The following is a 16,481-nucleotide window of genomic DNA, read 5'->3' on the forward strand; positions in this document are numbered from 1 at the left end:
GTTGATGTTTGTATTTTAAACTTATTCGCTTTCAACTGTTTATTTAGTAATATAAAAAATTATTTTGGCCCATATTCTGCTTGTTTTCAATCCCAAATCCCTGTTTGATTCGTGTTTCAATTTCTCTGGTCATGTCTCCTGCTTTTAAATAATTCTGGCATGTTTTGACTCCTGTTTCTATGGTTTCTCACCCCCACAATCTCCTTTCCTTGGGTTTTAAAATTACGTGTTTGTGTTTTTTTGTCTCTATCCTATTCATTTTATTACCCGCGAGCATGGATAACTTTTAGTGCTCGCCACAACCACCTCTGGATAACTCATCTTCATCTCTAAATCGGCTCAAACCTTCTGTAAACCAATCCCCCTAATCCCTCTCCTCTCCCCACCCACTGTTAAAACACACTCTGCTACGTGCAGCCTAGAGGCACTTACATTTTCTATCTTCCTGACCATTTGCTCCCCTTTCTGTTCCTTTACCATAATTTTCCTCTTCTTGGTTCTTTCGGTAAAGTCACGTAGAAGGGAAATAATAAAATAATAAAAATAAAACATAATAAAATACAATTCTCACGACGTTTCGGCCACAACGCAAGCAGCCGTCCTCAGGTGAAGAACAGGTCTGTCGGAAAGACAGCGTCTGAATGAGACAGCACCTCATTGTCGCTTTCTGATGCTGTGAGGCTGATGCCTTTATTAGATGTATGTTAGATTCCTCTTAATGCCTTGCCTGCTGGCATTTCTAAAAGCTTTTCCACCTGATGACGGACGCTTGTGTTGTCCCCGAAACGTCGTGATTCATTTTATTTTATACCCACGTGACTTTACCGAAAGAACCAAGAAGATGAATCCCTGCAGTCACGAAAGTTTTAAATCAAAACATAATTTTCCTCTTAATTCCCATTTTTTTTTCTCTTCTCTTCCATTTTTGTTGCCATACATCATATCCTTCACTCTACTCCCCTTCCCGTGGTGTGTCACAGGTAAAACGTTGCTTGTGATGAACCAAATAAACACGAATAGGAAGTGCTGGTACGGAGATGCAGAAGTTAGTGCACTGCCTATAAGCTTTATTCCTGGCCACGGCTAGCATCAGCGGCGAGCGATATCCATACGGTTCAGGGGCCACCTTTCGCCACCCACACTGAGTAGCATTGGTGAAGTATGGTCAATAAACCCCCATGACTAACTTGGATTAACAAGCAATGGATTACCAGAGGGAAGATTATTATGAATTATGATCAACCTCCTGGATTAATAACCCTTATATCTATCGTGTTTGAGGCTGTGTGCAACACGATCCACAGATAACAGAGTAGCGGATAAGAGTTTCACCGAATGTGAAATGAAATGCACCATGCAGGATTATCCTCGTAGCAAAAGTAGCTGCATATGCTACGCGCCCCGCACTTTCAAGGGACCCGCGCTAAATGCTTACAAGCTATCAATTCCGGTTCAGTGATTCTGCACTACTTGCTCTATTACTATAGTACTATATCGCCTTCAACTTTTATGAACGACCGGGTGTTTAATGTTAGAGATTTGTCATCACGGTCCTCGACTTACGACTCAAGTTCGTAAGTCGGGGACCATCCAGCTCCGCCGCGGCTCAACCAGGAAGCAGCCGCAGCCCGACACCGAACGACGCTGAATTTGGCGTATTCGCCGAATAGCGAGATTCTGATTCCAGACGGCTTCACATTATATTTTCATTAAAAAAAGTGATATCCTTGGAACGGGACACCACACCCCCCCCTTCTGCCCCCCAACCTCATCATCACCCCCCACTGCACGGATAATTATAACGATGCGAACTTCTGCCTGCGATGGGCGAATCAGCGCGCCTGGCGAATGAGCCGCCACGTTTTGCGTCGGCGGCGCGTTCCACGGAGCGCCGATCGTCAATTTCCGTCGTTTTCGGGTCGATTTTGGTCGTTTTCGGCCGTTTTTGGTCGTTTTCGGCCGTTTTTGGTCGTTTTCGGCCGTTTTTGGTCGTTTTCGGCCGTTTTTGGGCCGATTTTGGTCGTTTTCGGCCGATTTTGGTCGTTTTCGGTCGTTTTTGGCCGATTTTGGTCGTTTTCGGCCGTTTTCGGCCGTTTTTGGTCGTTTTTGGGCCGTCGTCGTCTTCGTTGTTTTTAGGCGTCTGAACACTTCAAAAGGCGCTCGTTTGGCTGCTCTCGATCGCCTTTGCAGGTACACTGCTGTGCTGGCAACGTACAGAGATCCCCCCTACGTGTAGCAAGCCGTCGTGGCAAGCGCTGTGAGCGAGGAAACAATCTACAATGGTGGCCCACACACCGCGCCACGAGGGAGACAAAGGCGGGTGTGTGTGTTGGTCACACACACCCGCTCGTGTGCCGTGCAGTGCCGACCTTCATAGGCTCCCGCCACGCGCTAATAGCACTTGCCACAGCATACTCTTAATAGGTTTTTTCGGTAAAGTCACGTAGGTAAAAATGTAATGGAAATGATAGAGATAATAGAAATAATAATATAACACGTTCCTTTCTGAGTGGGCAGGTACTACCTTACTCTTAGGTTTTTTCGGTAAAGTCACGTTGGTAAAAATTAAAAACGTCGTGATTTTTATTTTATTTTACATTTATTAATTTAATTTTTTTACCTACGTGAATTGACCGAAAAAACCTAAGAGTATGGATCCTTGCAGTCACGAAAGCTTCAAATCTAGAATTAGGTACCACCCGCCACCCCGCCGCCCCCCCCGCCGCCCACGCAGCCCCCGCCGCCCCCACCGCCGCCCCCCCCGCCGCCCCGCAGCCCCCCCGCAGCGCCGCCCCCCGCCGCCCCCCCCGCCGCCCGCCCCCGCGCCCCCCACCGCCGCCCCCCCCGCCGCCCCCCCGCCGCCCCCCACCGCCGCCCCCCACCGCCGCTCCCGCAGCCCCCCCCCACTCCCCCCGCCACCCCCCTCCCCACCTTACTTGCCAAAGCCTAAAGACAAGCTCGGAGGTGGAATTGAAACAATTACGGGATCTAGCAGCAGGAGGAAGCAATCTGTCGTGGCGTCAGAGCCGGCCCAGCCACGAAGCGACCCTTGCAATTGCAAAGGGCCCCGTGGCCAGCAGAGGGCCCCCTAGAGTCACTGCTAGCTAGTGGGTGAAAAAAATCATACATCAAAGGAGCCTCCAACCAAATTTTGCTTAGGGCCCCCAAAGGTCTAGGGCCGGTTCTGCGTGGCCTTAACAACGATTTCCATGATGACCTCTTTATTTTACTTGAGGTATGTCATTAATGAACTATAGCTACACTACGTACGAGCCCATATGTAATAGAACATTATATTCAGCATCTTCCTTTCCCCAAATGCTTGGCCAGTAAATCACGATCTGTATTTCCCATTGCAAGTCACTTTCATTCAGGTGCCTTGGAATGTTTTTCACGAACTCTCCTATTTATCTCCCACACCGAACCCCAAGAACTCGGAGCCGCTACATGCATCGGAGAGCAGCCCGGACTGGAGGAGGAGTTGGTGGGCACATGGACACAGAGCCACGGCCATGGCATCAGACACCACGAAAGCCCTGCAGGGAGCCTCAATCCTTGCCACCTACAATGTCCTCTTACAGGTGCGGGTGGCACGCTGGCGTTGCGGTTATTAACGGATGTGTTTGCGTTTGTTGTTGGCTGTGCGTCCCAAATGTGCTGTACACAGAACGTGGATTTTTGTTCCTCCATCTTAAATTCATCCACGGACGGTGCTGCAGTTCTTGCTTTGACGCCATACAGAAGTGATGATTTATTATTATGTTTTATTTGTATTATTTTATTATTCCCTTCTACGTGACTTTACCGAAAGAACCAAGAAGATGAATCCCTGCAGTCACGAAAGCTTTAAATCGAAAAATAGAAGTGATGTTGTAGAGCAGTGGGGGAATATATATGGCCAGCGCACAGATACGGACCTGCGTGAACGTATCGAATGGCCATACGAGGCTTATCACTTAGAAACGGCCCAACAATCATAGTCGATACTTCTAGCATATCGGCTGGACTAATCAGTTGCTAGAGATGAGTATTTCACACATCGGAGTTTCACATTTTTTATCATGTCAATGCAAGGGCCTCTTGAATATCAGTCGACACATGCGTTATATTTGTCATTATTGGATAACATGTGGCCTGTAAATATTTTGGGCCATCAGTATGGACCAGGTTCCCGACCACTGTTCTAGAGAATGTTAGTAGACAGGCCTCTGCCTCACATTGTTCACGCTTCTAGGCTAGATTCCCATTTTGACGAAGCAGCTGAAAAGCCGCTTTGTTGATAGGCATGCAACGATGCATTGATTAATCGATCAAAACCTATTTTATGCTCGCGATACATGCATAAAATCTTGCATGTAGATTTGTTCTATTTGTGCAAATTTATCATTTCACACGAACATGTGGCGATTGGTTGAACAAAGTAATGCAGCGTTGTCCCCTTGAGCTGCCATGCCCCCTGGTGTTGATCTGCAGAAATTTCAGCTACGACGCGATCAAGTCTCGTCAGTACTTGGGTGGGTGACTATTACCGCAAGAAACACCAGTTCATTGTAACAGAGTGATACCATCCACTTGCAAGAAAGTATTTTTTTTTATCTCAGAGCTTACTGATTTCACTATACAGTACACTCGTTCAATGTGTTAGATTACTAAACGGTGTGGCTGGTTGTCTTGAAGACCTGTTATTCTGGGTTCATGTGTGCCACTGCATATGTGCTGTGCTCTGTACAATTCTGGTTCTTATTTCTGTTGGCCCTTCAGGGTTCACTGTTATACTTGTGCAGAGGTGCGATGTCCGGTAATAAATAGTGAAGATCATAATTGTGGACGCTTTCGCTTGCTAGGTTCAGCAGTACTTGCTGTCTTTTCCGAATGCAGCTGGATAAATGAATTCCCTGTGAACATTAAATAGCTCGTGATACTCTTCAAAGATGACAGTCGCATCAAAAACCAGCATTATCATTTTTCTAAAAATGTATTTTGTTTCCCTAACGGGTCCGAGTAAGTTTCTTTTCTTAACCAGGTGAGAACTCAAGAGACCATGATAGTCTCATTTGCATGAGTGAGCTTGTTCGCCAAAGTAACAAAACCAAACAAATTTAAAAAGTACAGGCATTAAGCAAATGGAGAATTTGGCTGCTATACGTTTCCATGTGATAAGCCACTTCGTTGAGCTATAATTTGTGGCCAGGTCACTTTCTAAAAAGTGCTATCTAACTCAGTGGGCCTTACCTGGTAAAATAAAAATAGTTAATCGTTTATTATTTTGGAAAATTGTAATATTATTGCACAGACATGAATAATGATTAAATAGTACAGATGCTTTTTAGACTAATCGTCATACAATTTAAATGAAGTTACAAAAACATTAAGGTATAGAGGGTGCTATTGTACTTATATATAAACAGACAAGGATATATATGGAGAAATTCAAGTGAAAGTATAGCAAATCCACAGTTTAAGCATGACATTGTCATTTAGATGGAAGAGTAATTTGAAAGATTAAACATTGGTTGTTACTCGTGTCTCAGTGGTATGCATCTTAGTCGACCCAACTTGGATCCTATGTGACTGGAAATACAATAACAAACATTACACATGTTTCCATTGTGATTGTGCACACGGTGTCATTGTATTAATGGTCATGCATAGTTATTGTCAGCCATGTTTAGAGGTAGTAATTTGAAAGGTGGCTAATTTTATATTTTCTAATACATGAGTATCTAGTTCAGTGAGACTACACAAGTCTCATTCTAATTCTGTGATTGAGGGAATAGACAAAAAATGCTAAATGTATGTGTGCACAGTGCGGTGCTTTATACAAACACCCTGTTCGCAGCAGACACCGTGAGTGAAATGATGCAACATTAATTGAGCAAAACCTGCCAGTGATTCAGTTTGGAGTTATAATTTGTCCTCGAAGTCACTTCTAGTCAATTGCAAGCTCATTGTTAGCCAGTCAGGAAGCGAGTAAGCAGGCCTGGTGCTGTCTGAGATCGTGGCTGCTGTTCTTTTGGCAGAAGTTTGAGCAAGCTCAGACTTTGCTTTATCTGTAGATTTATCAGTGCGTCACATTGTGTTATGGGAGGTGAATTGGCAGCTATTGGAGCCACGTGCTCTTGCCTAAAGGGCAAACAAGTCGAGGCATGATTCTGCTCCACGTTAGCGGTGGCTGCTCGCATTTACAAAAGCGTTCAAACAGGAAACGTCACGCACCGTGACGGGAACAGTTGTTGTGCCCCTTTCCCAGTTGGCTCTTTCACGATACCTAAATCATGATGCAAAGTGCTAATTTATCACCGCCAATCTCAACTAATTTGGAAATATCTACAGGGTACGAGCAGTGCCGCCTTTATGAATGCGCAACATGTACGTAGGACCCCCATTTCATGAAGAGGAACCCCAATATTTTCTGTCTATATTGGTCTCTATCTCGCTCTCATCTTCATCTCGTGTCTCTGTTTCACTTTGTCACTCTCTGTGTCTGTGCTTCTTTCTTTGTCTCTGTTCGTGTTTATGTCTGCGTGTTTCTCTCTCTGTCACTTTCTGTCTCTCTGCTTTTTTCTTTGTCTCTGTCTCTGTTCGTGTTTATGTCGGCCGTGTCTCTCTCTGTCACTCTCTGTCTCTTTGTTTCTTTCTTTGTCTCTGTTCGTGTTTATGTCTGCGTGTTTCTCTCTCTGTCTCTCTCTGTCACTCTCTGTCTCTCTGCTTCTTTTTTTGTCTGTCTCTGTTCGTGTTTATGTCTGCGTGTTTCTCTCTCTGTCACTCTCTGTTTCTCTGCTTCTTTCTTTGTCTCTGTTCGTGTTTAGGTCGACGTGTCTCTCTGTCTGTCTGTCTTTTGGACGATCTGCACAGTTCTGAGTAATGACTGCTTCTTGCTCTACGTTGAGGGACTGTTATTCCTTTGTTCACACTGGCACGTTTATGGGTAAGATAACTGTGATTTTATTAAGGAATGATTGCACACATGGAAATTATAATTCCATTGTGTGCTGTTAAAAGTAAAACAAATATCCTGTGGTTTAACTATTAAAGAATACATCTAATGACTTATATCACTCACGGTGGGGTGGTGTTGTACTCGTATGAGTGTTAAAACTATTGACATAGGTATTTGGAGAGTGCCTATTTATTCAGATCACTGAGTAACCTTTGCTGTCGTTCAGAGTTCTAATCTGGATTTCAACCGCCTGTGGTTAAACCAGGCTCTGAAGTATAGCGAAGTTTGATAGTTTCAGCCTCGTCGCCAATGCTCGCATTGGTTACCAGGTTGAGACTAAATTGGAATACTTCCAGCTTTGAGAAATAAAAATACCATACCTGTTTGACTATTATTCAACAAACACAATCTCATAGCAGTAGTGTGTATAGATCAAACGGCTGCTTGGATGGTTTTTCAGACTTTCTCGTGGTTGCACTGCTCAGTGGTAATTCTGAACGGATTCTTTATTCTTCTGACAATGCCGAGCATCGCATTCGGAACAATAAGCGAAACGATATCAAAATAACAAAAAAACCATGGCGTATTGCGATGGCTGAATGGTTTAGGTGCCCGATGCGCTTGCTACTGTACTGAGTGACCACTGCAGGTAAAAAAGATTCCGATTAAAATAACGTTTGATGGTACCTGGCTCTTATTGTGGTCATCGGCAGTTGCTCAAAAACCCCAGAGCAAAACCCCATCAGGAAAGTATTTTGTTGGAAATCTGGTCCAAAATCAATTTAATTCAGGGAACATGGTAAGCTGTGGTGTATGTTTCTGGTCAATTAGTTTAGGGGTTTTGTAGAAATTATAACACCTGTGAAGTATCCTCAGATGAATGAATAACATTTCCCAGGCATGGCATTAAGTATCATCTTGGTTCCTTAATTTTTTTTACAGATGGTTGGGTGGTAGCAGACATTACTGTTTGTTGCAAAGAAGTGGGAATGTTCTGCCCTCTACTATTGTGGAGCGGAGTTTCACTTGAAGGGATTTCAGAGGTAGTTTCTGTGGTGTCTGCGTTCGTGAGCAGTTCCCTAACACAAAGGGTCGCTCTCCTCTGCAACGGATATACAAATGACTTCTTCTCATCACGTGACACATGTAGAACATTTATGATAAAATTGGGAAATAGGACAAAAAATAATAAAGTAGTATGTTGAAAGTCTCAACGAGGCTTGTGCGTGTGTGTCTTTGTCTATGCAGAGGCGCTCACTCACGGCACTTGCCCCAGCAGTCTGTTAAAGGCTATTCGGGGGACCTTTGTCTTTTGCAGGTGTCCTTCCGTGTCATCACATTCGTGCTTAACGCTTTCATCCTGCGACACCTCTCCAAGGAGGTGCTGGGGGTCGTCAATGTCAGGTGACCTTGCTCACTTGCCCACTTGCTCATCCTGGCTTTGCAGCGATCTACCACGATGCTTTATTGGGTTTCGCACACACGCTGCTGCTTGGTCAGAGTGCGAATATGTGTGCGCCGAAGAGGTGGCTACTTACTACCAAAGTGGCCTGCTTGGCAGGTGATCGGCTGACAATTCAGAGGTCGGTTTGAATTGGTCATGGTGGCTGCTCAGAATAACTTAGCGCAGTGGTTATTGTGTTTGGCTGATGTGTGTCTGAGCCCTGGCTGAAACTGGAGTACCATTGGTTTCAACACTTGCTTTTACACCCCTTTTAACAGAGTCAACAAGCGGGGGCTTTTTAACGGCACGTGATTTCTTTTCTGAGAAGCCACGCGCTGAGAATAATCAAAAGATTTATGGCACAGATGGTTTTGTTCAATCCATTCACGTAAACATATTTTGAGCCACGTCAACATGTGTGCTGTGTCAGCGTGCCTTGCTGCATATTTAACTTCAGTCCTTAAACTTGCACAGTGGCAGTCTGCTGAAATCACTACTATATTAGAAAAAAAAAGTTGGCTGGCTGGATTTCTGCCTGGATTCCTGGCTGGCCCGTAGCCAAGTGCTCGCTGTGAGCTGAGGGAGAGATATAGAGGAGGGAGGTGAGGGAGGGAGATAGAGGAGGCACACATAGGAACGAGTATGAGACGGAGAGGAATGTTGAGGAGAGACGGGGGGGGGGGGAGAGAATGAAAGGGCGTGAAATGGAGAGGAAAGGGAGAGCAAAACAGAAATAGGCGAGCGAGGGAAAGCGACAAACAGTCGGAGGAAGGGTTATGGAGAGGCAAGAAAGATTGAGATTGGAAATGTAGAAGTGGGAATAAGGAGATCAAGGGTGAGAGAGAGAAACAGGTTGAGAGATGGGGGGGGGGGGGAAGTGTGTGAGATACGGTGGAGGGAGGAGAGGAATATTAGAGGGTAGGAGAGGTAGAAAAGGAGACAGAGAAATAGAGACAAGTAGAAACAGATGAGAGAGAAATCGAGATACATTGGAATATACTGTAGAGAGAAGGCAAGAGAAAGGTAGAGAGATACAGGGCTCTATATAAGATAACAACGTTTTGCTAGCTGGCTTTCTTGCTGTGAGGGACAGACAGATGGTAATGTCCAAAGGACGTTGCTGGGATATTTAACTAAAATGTTTCGCGATGGTGAAATGGTGCCTGGACGTATGGCCTGCCTCATTCGATGGTCGCCACCCTGCGAACACAGAACCCATGGATAATTCAACTGCTTTTGATTGACTCGTGGGGTGTTGGTCTATTCTGCTGGATGGTAAGATCCAACCGTTCATGAAAAATTAACCAAAAAACTTCAAACTTGAAAATATTTTCAGGAGGTTTCTCCATTTGGGATATTCTTGAAAAATAATTAAAATCATAATAAACCTATGCTGTTAAATAAAATTCACAGTTATTTGTCAATCTACCACTGGATGAGAGCCTCCCATATATGTCGCAGGGGTTGTTCGATCATACTTCACTATACTAGTCACAGCAGCTCGGTGTAGAGGGGGCCCAAGACCTATTCAGCTATCTCCACCCATGTTAGTTGTGATCGGGAATCGAAAACAAGTTGCCAGGTTCACAGCGCAGTGTCCTAATAATTGTGCCATTGCTCCATCCATGCTGTAAATTATTCACTTAAACATATTCGCCAATATAAAATATTTCATCCACTTTTGCCTAAATATGTACGGTATGTATGTTGAACTTCGCACCGTATGTAGCCAAACGTGCTAATCGCAGGTGCGGTTTATGATCTTGAGTCCATCGATGCAAGAAGTATCTCATTGCCGTTCAAGACAAGCGGATGTGTTGATCGCTAGGCAAAGCAGCAGGTCGTCAATCTCAAATCGACTTTCGCCCTTCTTTAGCGAGAACCATAGCGATGGACTTGCGCCCGCGTGTGTTGCTCCTGCGGTTGCCTACGCAGGCTCACCCTGCTCTACTCCACCACCGTGTTCCTGGCGGAGGAGGCGTTCCGGCGTGCCTGCCTGAGCCGGGCATCTACCGCCGACTGGCGTCGCGTCATCAACCTCCTGTGGATGACGTGAGTTCCCTTTTCCACGACACCGTGGCTCCCATTCCGCACACACCCCTCTTCCACTGGCACATCAAAGCCAGTGTGGTGCTTTCACTGTACGGGTTGATTTAAAGTCGCCATTTGTCGTGCTATGCCAGAAGCAAAGCATGATACGCCGGCCTCACAAGACATTTGAATCCAAGCAGGGCCAGGAACGTGGCTAGGCAGCGTCACTGCATCATCTGCGCACGTCTCGACTCGTTAATTGAGTGTGATGTCACCGGCATGGCTTGGCTTCTGTAATGAAAAGAAACCTGTGGCCTATTGAGCCACACTGGGCTGGCTGGGCACGGCTCTCGATTAGAAGAATCTTGGTTTTCTTTGCCGTGCCACAGCCTTCTTTAATTCCAAATAATTGTTGCTACTAATGTACAAAGCACATGTTGGAATCAGTTTAACACGTAGGCTTTCGCGACCAATATTATTCATAATCAACGTTTTGGGTTAGATCGCGTTATTTATAAATGTGTCGTAACCCTCTACCACCCGACACGGCCAATCAGCAAAAAAGTGTCACGTTGACAAAAGACAAATAGTTCACTGCTTTAGCCCACCGGTGTGTTGAAGCGTGAAACCACAACATTTACAATTGAAGCGTGAAACCACAACATTTACAATTTTCAACTCAAAAATTGTAAATGTTGTGGTTTCACGCTTCAACACACCGGTGGGCTAAAGCAGTGAACTATTTGTCTTTTGTTAACATGACACTTTTTTGCTGATTGGCCGTGTCGGGTGGTGGAGGGTTACGACACATTTATAAATAACGCGATCTAAACCCAAAAACGTTGATTATGCACATGTTGGAATACTGATGCCATGTCTGCGGTGAAGCAGTTTTTACCTACCTCACTGTTTTTAATATAATTCAATATAAAGCAGTCTGGCTGATTGATGATCCAGCACTCACCGATTCTCTACAGCCACCGTCTGACCGGTGGTCGTCACATCCTTATTAATAAAATACTGCCATGGTTACTTCCTGTGAATGTCACTCATTGATTCTTCCACCCTGTGGGTCATAACAACATATTTACCAACACACCCACCCACCTACCTGTTCACTCACCCAAGCGCTAAAACTGACTGTTTAATCTCATCCATACTGTGTTCATTCAGCACACTGCAGGTCACAACACTTTTTCTGCTTCTTCTCTCACACTTGGGACATTTCCTCCCATGGTCTTTTTCACCCAAGTTCTTCTAATAACTTTTCTCAATTCAAAGAACATGCTCTGCTCTTATCCATTACATCGCCGACGGATGCACCACACGTGTGTGTGTGTGTGTGTGATCGTCGTCGCTTGCGTGCTGACTAACCGCATGGAGGGTTCCCCGTCCGGTGTGGTCAGGGTGCCGCTGGGGGCGGTATGCGCCGGAGCGCTGGGCTACGTGTGGACCAGATGGCTGGAGGCCCCGGACGCGGAGCACGTTGCCCGCCTACCCGGCCGCCGTGTGGGTGTTTGCGGTCTCGGCCGTTGTGGAGCTACTGTCAGAGCCGTTCTGGGTGCTCGCCCAGGCGCACATGTTCGTGCGACTACGGGTAAGTGCCTAGCCACTCCGACCCAGGCACACACACTCGTGCAACTGCGGGTTGGTGCCTCGCCACTCCGACCCAGACACACACACTCGGTGCGACTGCGGGTCAGTGTCTAGCCACTCCGACCCAGACACACAAACTCGTGCAACTACGGGTCGGTGCCTAGCCACTCCGACCCAGACACACACACTCGTGCAACTGCGGGTCGGTGCCTAGCCACTCCGACCAGACACACACACTCGTGCGACTGCGGGTCAGTGCCTAGCCACTCCGACCCAGACACACACACTTGTGTGACTGCGGGTCAGTGCCTAGCCACTCCGACCCAGACACACACACTCGTGCAACTGCGGGTCGGTGCCTAGCCACTCCAACCCAGACACACATGCTCGTGCGACTACGGGTCAGTGCCTAGCCACTCCGACCCAGACACACACGCTCGTGCGACTGCGGGTCAGTGCCTAGCCACTCCAACCCAGACACACATACTCGTGCGACTGCGGGTCAGTGCCTAGCCACTCCGACCCAGACACACACGCTCGTGCGCCTGCGGGTCGGTGCCTAGCCACTCCGACCCAGACACACACACTCGTGCGACTACGGGTCAATACCTAGTCACTCCGACCCAGACACACACGCTCGTGCGACTACGGGTCAATGCCTAGTCACTCCGACCCAGGCACACACACTCGTGTGACCTGCGGGTCAGTGCCTAGCCACTCCGACTCAGACACACGTGCTCGTGCGACTGCGGGTTGGTGCCTAGCCACTCCGACCAGGCACACACGCTCGTGCGACTACGGGCCGGTGCCTAGCCACTCCGAACCAGACACACACACTCGTGCGACTGCGGCTAGTGCCTAGCCACTCCGACCCAGACACACACACTCGTGCGACTGCAGGTCAGTTGCCTCGCCACTTCGAACCCAGGCACACACACTCGTGCGACGGCGGGTTGGTGCCTAGCCACTCCGACCCAGACACACACACTCGTGCAACTGCGGGTCAGTGCCCTAGCCACTCCGACCCAGGCACACACACTCGTGCGACTACGGGTCAGTGCCTAGCCACTCCGACCCAGGCACACATACTCGTGCGACTGCGGGTCAGTGCCTAGCCACTCCGACCCAGACACACACACTCGTGCGACTGCAGGTCAGTGCCTAGCCACTCCGACCCAGGCACACACACTCGTGCGACTACGGGTCAGTGCCTAGCCACTCCGACCCAGGCACACACACTCGTGCGACTGCGGGTCAGTGCCTAGCCACTCCGACCCAGGCACACACACTCGTGCGACTGCAGGTCAGTGCCTAGCCACTTCGACCCAGGCACACACACTCGTGCGACTGCGGGTCAGTGCCTAGCCACTCCGACCCAGACACACACACTCGTGCGACTGCAGGTCAGTGCTAGCCACTTCGACCCAGGCACACACACTCGTGCGACTGCGGGTCAGTGCCTAGCCACTCGACCCAGGCACACACACTCGTGCGACTGCGGGTCAGTACCTAGCCACTCCGACCCAGACACACACACTCGTGCAACTACGGGTCAGTGCCTAGCCACTCCGACCCAGACACACGCACTCGTGCGACTGCGGGTGGTGCCTAGCCACTCCGACCCAGGACACACACACTCGTGCAACTGCGGGTTGGTGCCTAGCCACTCGGACCCAGACACACACACTCGTGCGCCTGCGGGTCGGTGCCTAGCCACTCCGACCCAAACACACATGCTCGTGCGACTACGGGTCAGTGCCTAGCCACTCCGACCCAGACACACACGCTCGTGCGACTGCGGGTCAGTGCCTAGCCACTCCGACCCAGACACACACACTCGTGCGACTGCGGGTCAGTGCCTCGCCACTCCGACCCAGACACACACACTCGTGTGACTGCGGGTCAGTGCCTCGCCACTCCGACCCAGACACACACACTCGTGCGACTGCGGGTCAGTGCCTAGCCACTCCGACCCAGACACACACACTCGTGTGACTGCGGGTCAGTGCCTAGCCACTCCGACCCAGACACACGCACTCGTGCGACCTGCGGGTTGGTGCCTAGCCACTCCGACCCAGACACACGCACTCGTGCGACTGCGGGTTGGTGCCTAGCCACTCCGACCCAGACACACACACTCGTGCGACTGCGGGTCAGTGCCTCGCCACTCCGACCCAGACACACACGCTCGTGCAACTACGGGTTGGTGCTTAGCTGCTCCGAGCCAGGGTCGGGAGCGGATTTGTCCTTGATGCCTGCACTTCGAGGAGAGGTTATCAGTGAAAGTAGCACGTTGGCGGAACAGTTCTCATCTTCGTAGTTGTTACAGCGCTCTCAAGATTCCCTGAAACACCATTGCCACGATACAATTGAGATGTGTATGGAAAAACCTGCCAACCTCTTTAATTGACAAACCTGCAAAGTCCCCTGTTTTAAGAAATACCAAAAGCCCAGCATGTAAAATGCCCTAATACATTTTTACATACAAAGCAATCCAAGCCCTTTATGTATGTATGTTGAACTGCTTTCGCACCGTACGTAGCCAACCATGCTAATCGGATGTGCGGGGGACGGATAAAAAACCTAACAAGAGAAACCTTTTTGTTCTTTTTTTTTAACAGAGTCAACAAAGCTCCTTATTTGCAGAAGCCCCCAGACTTCTTACTTTAAAGAATCCCTCCCAAGTCGCAAATGGGCCTTGACCTGAAACGCCTTCCCCTCTCCCCATACCTTGTGAGTCACAGGTGTCTGCGGAGAGCCTGGCGTTGGGCAGCAGGAGCATCCTCACCGTGGCGTTGGTGTTCCTCAGGCCGGACTGGGGCCTCTGGGTTTTTGCTTTTTCACAGGTGCCCACATCAGACAAAATACAGGACACCTTGACAACGCTGGGAAATTCAGCATGATACGATAAGGCCACTTTAAAGGTATTAGAGATGCACCATAAGGAGCGTGGCTGGCCTGAATCGTGATGCTAATGTTAAACAGCCCTTATGAGAGTCACGGGGCCAGCACCACTGACATTCTGAATTGATTGAAGATTGTCAAGTTTATTCTTGTAGATTAGTTCCTTAATTGCTATTAATAATGATTATGCTTGTTTACCTTAGAAAGCCTCACCGAGTCTCGTGACTCTTTCAGAGGAGGCTCCTTCCAGGTTCATCTTCTTGGTTCTTTCGGTAAAGTCACGTAGAAGGGAAGTAATAAATAATAAAAATGAAACATAATAAAATAATTCTCACGACGTTTCGGCCACAACGCAAGCAGCCGTCCTCAGGTGAAGACCAGGTCTGTCGGGGAGACAGCGTCTGAATGAAACACCACCATGCTTGGAGTGTATATTAAGCTGGGTTGGAAGGGGGGAAGGGCGCCCTGACAAAAGAATTCTAGGTTTTTGGAGCCGGGGGCGATGATTGCCATGTATGATCCCAATTAAGTTATTTCTGGGAAAGTTTTCAAATTTGACAAATTTTGACACCGGCACACATTGGCCTACGTCAAGGGATCTTTAACATCCGCAGTGCAGCACCGACGAGTGTTCTCATGGTTAATACACCTAACTTAAAAACCAGTGCACCTGCTGGTTTCAAACCATGAACCTTTGTAACAAGCGGCGAACACGCCATCACTAGGCCATGTCACTGCACCAAGTTAATCATCATCAGCCACGATCAAGCCACTGCCAGATGCAGGCCACCCCAAGCTGCTGTCACCTACCAAGATCCTGCGATGCAACAATCCATTCGGCACCTGCATGCCATTATTGTCATCGCTCCATCACCCAGGGATGAAACATAGACATTAGTTTCCCCCTGAAAATCCCTGTGGAAAAGAGGGAAGAAACGATGAGATACTTGGGTGCAGAAGTGCATCTCATGAAATTGAATCTCTTCTCGACAGTGCTCCCATTTGTAGCTCTCATCTTTGTTTCTCCTTCATCTCAGTTATCTGCATCTCTTTGTCTCGCGAACCACCATCTCTCGGAGGGCCATAACTCTGCAAGACCCTCCACGAGTCTTTGTTTGTCACTTCTAGCCCACCATCTAGCAGCTGAGGCAACCCTGTGCCAGACCATCTGTGTAGCCCTGCAGCATTGCATATTAACTGTGGAACCCGTGCTGTGTGCAGCTGACGTATGCAGTTGTCCTGTCCTTCTGCTACTACCGCTACTTCACCCGCTACATCGGCTCTACAGCTGCCAAGGATAGCCACTTTCCACTCACCTCTGTCCGCCAGATGTTCTTCACTGGGGCACTCAGTTGAGGCCACTCTGCACTGCTTGCACCCACATGTATGGCACGTTAAGCAGCCAACGACGGCAGCGTTTTCAACTATGTACTTACGTATGTTGAACTTGTTTCGCACAGTACGTAGCCAACCTCGCTAATCGGAGGTCCCATCAAAATCACTGAGCCGTTCGCTCAGCGTTATGGCCTGTCTATGTTAAACAATCGGTTGCGCAACTGATTGCAA

At 48.2% G+C, this 16,481-nt stretch overlaps 1 pseudogene; it reads left to right on the forward strand.

The window, feature by feature from the left end:
• Positions 1 to 1,876: 1,876 nt before the first annotated feature.
• LOC133339328 (protein RFT1 homolog) lies at positions 1,877 to 16,271 on the forward strand (annotated as a pseudogene).
• Positions 16,272 to 16,481: the final 210 nt, after the last annotated feature.

Source organism: Lethenteron reissneri, unplaced genomic scaffold (genome assembly GCF_015708825.2).
Source record: "Lethenteron reissneri isolate LAM-NWPU_2019-01 unplaced genomic scaffold, ASM1570882v1 scaffold_1831, whole genome shotgun sequence".
Lineage (NCBI taxonomy): Eukaryota > Metazoa > Chordata > Hyperoartia > Petromyzontiformes > Petromyzontidae > Lethenteron > Lethenteron reissneri.